Here is a 7689-nt window from a genome sequence, read left to right as displayed (position 1 = left end):
TTTAGATTGTGACTCAGCTTTGCTAAAGTCCCTAGTTAGAGGTGTCCAGAGCTCTTAAGCACACTCTTTTTGCTTTGGATCACGACTTTAACCACTCAGTCTTAAGCTTTTCACTTGGACCTGCATGCCACAAGCACATGGATAGGGACAGCTTGATTTAGCCGCTTAGGCCTGGATTTTATTTCCTTGGGCCCTCCTATCCATTGATGCTCAAAGCTTTGGATCTTTCTTACCCTTGCCTTTTGGTTTTAAGGGCTATTGGCTTTTTCTGCTTGCTTTTTCTTTTTCTTTCTCTTCTCTTTTTTTTTCGCAAGCTTTTTCTTTTTCACTGCTTTTTCTTGCTTCAAGAATCAATTTCATGATTTTTCAGATTATCAATAACATTTCTCTTTTTCATCATTCTTTCAAGAGTCAACAATTTTAACATTCATAAACAACTAAATCAAAAATATGCACTGTTCAAGTATTCATTCAGAAAACAAAAAGTATTATCACCACATCAATATAATTAAACTAATTTCAAGGATGAATTCGAAACTCATGTACTTCTTGTTCTTTTGTGTTAAAAACATTTTTCATTTAAGAAAGGTGAAGGATTCATGGAATTATTCATAGCCTTAAGACATAGTTACTAAATACTAATGATCATGTAATAAAGACACAAACATAGACAAACATGAAGCTCAAAAACCGAAAAATAGAGAGATAAGAACAAGGAAGTTAAGGAATGAGTCCAGCTTAGTGATGGTGGCACCTTCTTCTTGAAGGATTAATGGTGTTCTTGAGCTCCTCTATGTCTCTTCCTTGCCTTTGTTGCTCCTCCCTCATAGCTCTTTGATCTTCTCTAATCTCATTGAGAATGATGGAGTGCTCTTGGTGTTCCACCCTTAATTGGTTCATGTCATGACTCAATCCTTCTAGAGAAGTGTTGAGTTGTTCCCAATAGTTATTTGGAGGAAAATGCATCCCTTGAGGCATCTCAGGGATTTCTTGATGATGAGCTTCCTCATGCGTCTCTTGAGATCCATGGATAGACTCTCTTGTTTGCTCCATCCTCTTCTTAGTGATAGGCTTGTCCTCTTCAATGAGGATGTCTCCTTCTATGACAACTCCAGCTAAGTTGCATAGATGGCAAATGAGATGAGGAAAGGCTAGCCTTGCCAAGGTGGAGGGCTTTTCGGCTACTTTGTAGAGTTCTAGAGGGATGACTACATGAACTTCTACCTCTTCTCCAATCATGATGCTATGGATCATGATGGCCCGATCTAGAGTTACTTCGGATCGGTTGCTAGTAGGGATGATGGAGCGTTGGATGAACTCCAACCATCCTCTAGCCATAGGCTTAAGGACCAGTCTTCTCAATTGAACCAGCTTGCCTTTTGAGTCTCTTTTCCATTGTGCTCCTTCCACACATATGTCCATGAGGACTTGGTCCAACCTTTGATCAAAGTTGACCCTTCTAGTGTAGGGGCGTGCGTCTTCTTGCATCATAGGCAAGTTGAACGCCAACCTTACGTTCTTCGGACTGAAATCTAAGCATTTTTCCCGAACCATTGTAAGCCAATTCTTTGGATCCGGGTTCATACTTTGATCATGGTTTCTAGTGATCCATACATTAGCATAGAACTCATGAACCATTAAGATTCCAACTTGTTGAATGGGGTTGGTAAGAACTTTCCAACCTCTTCTTTGGATCTCATGTCGGATCTCCGGATACTCATTTTTCTTGAGCATAAAAGGGACCTCAGGCATCACCTTCTTCTTGGCCACAACTTCATAGAAGTGGTCTTGATGGGATTTTGAGATGAATCTCTCCATCTCCCATGACTCAGAGGTGAAAGCAATTGCTTTCCCTTTCCTCTTTCTTGAGGTTTCTCTGGCCTTAGGTGCCATCAATGGTTATGGAAAAACAAAAAAGCTATGCTTTTACCATACCAAACTTAGAATGTTGCTCGCTCTCAAGTAAAAGAAGAAAGAATAGAAGAAGAAGAAGATATAGAGGAGAGGGAGAGAGGTGTAGGTTTCAGCCAAGGGGAGAAGAGATGGTAGTGTTTTGTGAAAATGAAGAAGGATGGAGGGGTTTATATAGTGGAGGGAGAGGGGTTTGGTTTTGGCCATTTAGGATGGGTTTGGGTGGGAAAGAGATTTTGAATTTGAAGGTAGGTGAGATTTATGAGGAAGAGTGGATGGATGTGATTGGTGAAGGGGTAATGGGGAAGAGAGATTGAGGTGATTGGTGAAGGGTATAGTGTTATTGAATTGTGTGAAGAAGAGAGAAGTGGGGTAGGTGGGGATCCTGTGGGGTCCATAGATCATGAGGTGTCAAGGATTTCTCATTCCTGCACATTTTAGGCGTGTAAAACGCCCTCTGTATACAATCCTGGCGTTTAACGCCAGACTGCAGCTTGTTTCTGGCGTTAAACGCCCAAATGTAGCCTGTTTCTGGCGTTTAACGCCAGACTGATGCTTGTTTCTGGCGTTAAACGCCAGCTTGGTGCTTGTTTCTGGCGTTAAACGCCAGACAGATGCTTGTTTCTGGCATTTAAACACCAGACATCTCTTCTTCCAGGGTGTGCTTTTTCTTCTTCTGTTTTTTATTCTATTTTTAATTTTTGTAATTGTTTTGTGACTCCACATGATCATAAACCTAATAAAACATAAAAGAACAATAGAAATTTAGATAAATAAAAATTGGGGTGCCTCCCAATAAGTGCTTCTTTAATGTCAATAGCTTGACAGTGAGCTCTCATGGAGCTTCACAGATGTTCAGAGCATTGTTGGGACCTCCCAACACCAAACTTAGAGTTTGAATGTGGGGGTTCAACACCAAACTTAGAGTTTGGTTGTGGCCTCCCAACACCAAACTTAGAGTTTGATTGTGGGGGCTTTGTTTGACTCTGTATTGAGAGAAGCTTATCGTGCCTCTTTTCCATGGTTGCAGAGGAAGATTTGTTCACGAAATTGTGATCATCAACAATGGCGCTAAAAACTTGGTAGCGCTCTCAAACATGAATTACACTTTGTCACAACTTCGCATAACTAACCAGCAAGTGCACTGGGTCGTCCAAGTAATAAACCTTACGTGAGTAAGGGTCGATCCCACGGAGATTGTTGGTATGAAGCAAGCTATGATCTTTTTGTAAATCTCAGTTAGGCGGATTCAAATGGTTATAAAGGTTTTGAAAATAATAATAAATAAAGCATAAAATAAAGATAGAGATACTTATGTAATTCATTGATGAGACTTTCAGATAAGTGTATGGAGATGCTTGTCCCTTCTGAATCTCTACTTTCCTACTGCTTTCATCCAATCCTTCATACTCCTTTCCATGGCAAGATGTATGTAGGGCATCACCGTTGTCAATGGCTACTTTCCATCCTCTCAGTGAAAATGGTCCAAATGCTCTTATCACAGCACGGATAATCATCTGTCGGTTCTCGATCATGTCGGAATAGAATCCATTGATTCTTTTGCGTTTGTCACTACGCCCAACAATCGCGAGTTTGAAGCTCGTCACAGTCATTCAATCCCTGAATCCTACTCGGAATACCACAGACAAGGTTTAGACTTTTCGGATTCTCAAGAATGGCCACCAAAGGGTTCTAGCTTATACCACGAAGATCCTGATTAAGGAATCCAAGAGATACACGCTCGTTCTAAGGTAGAACGGAAGTGGTTGTCAGTCACGCATTCATAGGTGAGAATGATGATGAGTGTCACAGATCATCACATTCATCATGTTGAAGTGTAGCAAATATCTTATAATAAGAATTTGCATGAATTGAATAGAAAATAGTAGTAATTGCATTAATACTCGAAGAACAGCAGAGCTCCACACCCTTAATCTATGGTGTGTAGAAACTCCACCGTTGAAAATACATAAGTGATGGTCCAGGCATGGCCGAATGGCCAGCCCCCTTTTGAATGATCAAAAGACCGAATGGTCAAAAGACTAGACACTAGTACAATAGTAAAAAGTTCTATTTATACTAAACTAGCTACTAGGGTTTACAGAGATAAGTCTAAGTGCAAAAATCCACTTCTGGGGCCCACTTTGGTATGTGCTTGGGCTGAACTTGAGCTTTACACGTGCAGAGGCTTCTCTTGGAGTTAAACACCAAGTTGTAACGTGTTTTTGGCATTTAACTCTGGTTTGTGACGTGTTTCTGGCGTTTTACTCCAGAATGCAGCATGGAACTGGCGTTGAACGCCAGTTTGTGTCATCTAAGCTCAAACAAAGTATGGACCATTATATATTGCTGGAAAGCTCTGGATGTCTACTTTCCAACGCCGTTGAGAGCGCGCCATTTGTAGTTCCATAGCTCTAGAAAATCTATTTCGAGTGCAGGAAGGTCAGAATCCAACAGCATTAGCAGTCCTTTTTCAGCCTGAATCAGATTTTTGCTCAGGTCCCTCAATTTCAGCCAGAAAATACCTGAAATCACAAAAAACACACAAACTCATAGTAAAGTTCAGAAATGTGAATTTTGCATAAAAACTAATAAAAACATCCCAAAAGTAGCTAGATCCTACTAAAAACTACCTAAAAAGAATGCCAAAAAGCGTATAAATTATCCGCTCATCAAAGATCCTTGAGCTTTAAACACAAGGTAGTTCCCATTTAATTGAAGGACTAGCTATCCTCTGTCAACATCAATCACAGCTCCTGCTATGGCTAGGAAGGGTCTTCCAAGGATGATGCATTCATCCTCATCCTTCCCAGTGTCTAAGATTATGAAATCAGCAGGGATGTAAAGGCCTTTAACCTTCACTAACACGTCCTCTACCAATCCATAAGCTTGTTTTATTGACTTGTCTGCCATCTATAATGAGATTCTTGCAGCTTGTACCTCAAAAATTCCCAGTTTCTCCATTACAGAGAGTGGCATAAGCTTTATACATGACCCCAGGTCACACAGAGCTTTCTCAAAGGTCATGGTGCCTATGGTACAAGGTATTAAGAATTTACCAGGATCTTGTTTCTTTTGAGGTAAAATTTGCTGAACCCATGTATTTAGTTCACTAATGAGCAAGGAAGGTTCATCTGCCTAAGTCTCATTACCAAACAACTTGGCATTCAGCTTCATGATGGCCCCTAGATATTGAGCAACTTGCTCTTCAGTTACATCTTCATCCTCTTCAGAGGAAGAATAGTTCTCAAAGCTCATGAATGGTAGAAGGAAGTTTAATAGAATCTCTATGGTTTATCTGTGAGCCTCAAATTCCTTTAGGTCCTCAATAGGAAACTCCTTTCTGTCTGGGAGATGTCCCATGAGGTCTTTCTCATTGGGATTCACGTCCTCCCCTTCCTCTTTGGATTCGGCCATTTTGATTATATCAATGGCTTTGCACTCTCTTTTTGGATTCTCTTTAGTATTGCTTGGGAGAGCACTAGGAGGAGTTTCAGTGATTTTCTTACTCAGCTGACCCACTTGTGCCTCCAAGTTTCTAATGGAGGCTCTTATTTCATTCAAGAAACTTAAAGTGACCTTAGATAGATCAGAGACTATGTTTGCTAAGCTAGAGGGGCTCTGCTCAGAAGTCTCTGTCTGTTGCTGAGAAGATGATGGAAAAGGCTTGCTATTGCTAAACCTGTTTCTTCCACCATTATTAAAGCCTTGTTGAGGCTTCTGTTGATCCTTTCATGAGAAATTTGGATGATTTCTCCATGAGAAATTATAGGTGTTTCCATAGGCTTCACCCATGTAATTCACCTCTGCCATTGCAGGGTTCTCAGGATCATAAGCTTCTTCTTCAGAAGATGCCTCTTTAGTACTGTTGGATGCATTTTGCCATTCATTCAGACTCTGAGAAATCATGTTGACTTGCTGAGTCAACATTTTATTCTGAGCCAATATGACATTTAGAGTATCAATTTCAAGAACTCCCCTCTTCTCACAGGATTCCTCTCAGAGATGTACATGAATTGGTTATTTGCAACCATATCAATGAGTTCTTGAGCTTCTGCAGGCGTTTTCTTTAGGTGAATGGATCCACCTGCAGAATGGACCAGTGACATCTTAAAGAACTCAGATAGACCATCATAGAATATATCAAAAATGGTCCACTCTAAAAGCATGTCAGAAGGACACTTTTTGGTCAACTGCTTGTATCTTTCCCAAGCTTGATAGAGGGATTCACCATCTTTTTGTTTGAAGGTCTGAACATCCACTCTAAGCTTGCTCAGCTTTTGAGGAGGAAAGAACTTGGCCAAGAAGGCCGTGACCAGCTTATCCCAAGAGTCCAGGCTATCTTTAGGTTGTGAGTCCAACCATGTTCTAGCTCTGTCTCTTGCAGCAAAAGGGAAAAGCATGAGCCTGTAGACTTCAGGATCTACTCCATTAGTCTTAATAGTATCACAGATATGCAAGAACTCAGTTAGAAACTGATAGGGATCTTCTGATGGAAGTCCATGAAATTTGCAGTTTTGTTGCATTAGAGCAACTAGTTGAGGCTTCAACTCAAAGTTGTTTGCTCCAATGGCAGGGATTGAGATGCTTCTTCCATAAAAATTAGAAGTGGGTGTAGTATAATCACCAAGCATCCTCTTTGCGCCTCCACCATTGTTATTGGGTTTGGCCATGTCTCTTTCTTTTTCGAGATTCTCTGTAAGATTTTCTCTGGATTGTTGTGCTTTAGCTTTTCTTAGCTTCTTCTTCAGAGTCCTTTCAGGTTCAGGATCTGCTTCAACAAGAATTTCCTTGTCCTTGCTCCTGCTCATATGAAAAAGAAGAGAACAGAAAAAGAAGAGGAATCCTCTATGTCACAGTATAGAGATTCCTTTATGTGAGTAGAAGAAGAAATGAATAGAAGAAGGAGAAGAGAAAAATTCGAACACAGAGAAGAAGAGAGGGTTCAAATTTTTTTAGATGAAGAGAAGTATTAGCAAATAAATAAATAAATAGAAGGAGATGAGAGGGAGAGAATTTCGAAAATTGTTTTTGAAAAAAAAAGTTGGTGATTTTTGAAAATTAAGAGAAGAAATAAAATTAAAATTAAAATTTGAAACAATTAGTTAATTAAAAAGAATTTTGAAAAAGGATGAGGAATTTTCGAAAATTAGAGAAAAAATAGCTACGTGGTTTTGAAAAAGATAAGAAACAAACAAAAAGTCAATTAGTTAGTTGAAAAAGATTTGAAAATCAATTTTGAAAAGATAAGAAGTTAGAAAAGATTTTTGAAATCAATTTTGAAAAAGATATGTTTGAAAAGATATGATTGAAAAGAAAAGATATGATTAAGATTTGTTTTGAAAAAGATTTGATTTTTTTAAAATTGATGACTTGACTAACAAGAAACTAAAAGGTATGATTCTAGAAATTAAAGATTGAACCTTTCTTAACAAGAAAGTAACAAACTTCAAATTTTTGAATCAATCATATTAATTGTTAGTAAAGTTTTTGAAAATTTGAAATGAATTTAAGAAAAAGATTTTGAAAAACAATTTTTACATTTTTCGAAAAATATTAAGAAAAAGTAAAAAAAAAGATTTGATTTTTGAAAATATTTTGAAAAGATAAGATTTTTAAAATTGAAATCTTGACTTGACTAACAAGAAACAACTTATTTTAAAATTTTTTGACTAAGTCAACCCAAAGATTTCGAAATTTATGAGAGAAATAAGGAAAAGATATTTTTTTTATTTTTGAATTTTTAATGAGGAGAGAGAAAAACACAAATATGACCCA

At 38.4% G+C, this 7689-nt stretch overlaps 1 non-coding gene across 1 annotated transcript; it reads left to right on the top strand.

Annotated features, from left to right (window-relative positions):
• The first annotated feature begins 6074 nt into the window (after positions 1-6074).
• Positions 6075-6182, top strand: LOC130964577 (small nucleolar RNA R71). Its single transcript, XR_009080665.1, has one exon. It is a non-coding gene; the product is annotated as a small nucleolar RNA R71 (small nucleolar RNA).
• The last annotated feature ends 1507 nt before the right edge of the window (positions 6183-7689 follow it).

The sequence above is a fragment of the Arachis stenosperma genome, chromosome 2 (genome assembly GCF_014773155.1).
Source record: "Arachis stenosperma cultivar V10309 chromosome 2, arast.V10309.gnm1.PFL2, whole genome shotgun sequence".
Lineage (NCBI taxonomy): Eukaryota > Viridiplantae > Streptophyta > Magnoliopsida > Fabales > Fabaceae > Arachis > Arachis stenosperma.
The sequence above is the reverse complement of the archived record's forward strand: the minus strand, read 5'-3'. Positions and strand labels throughout refer to the sequence as shown.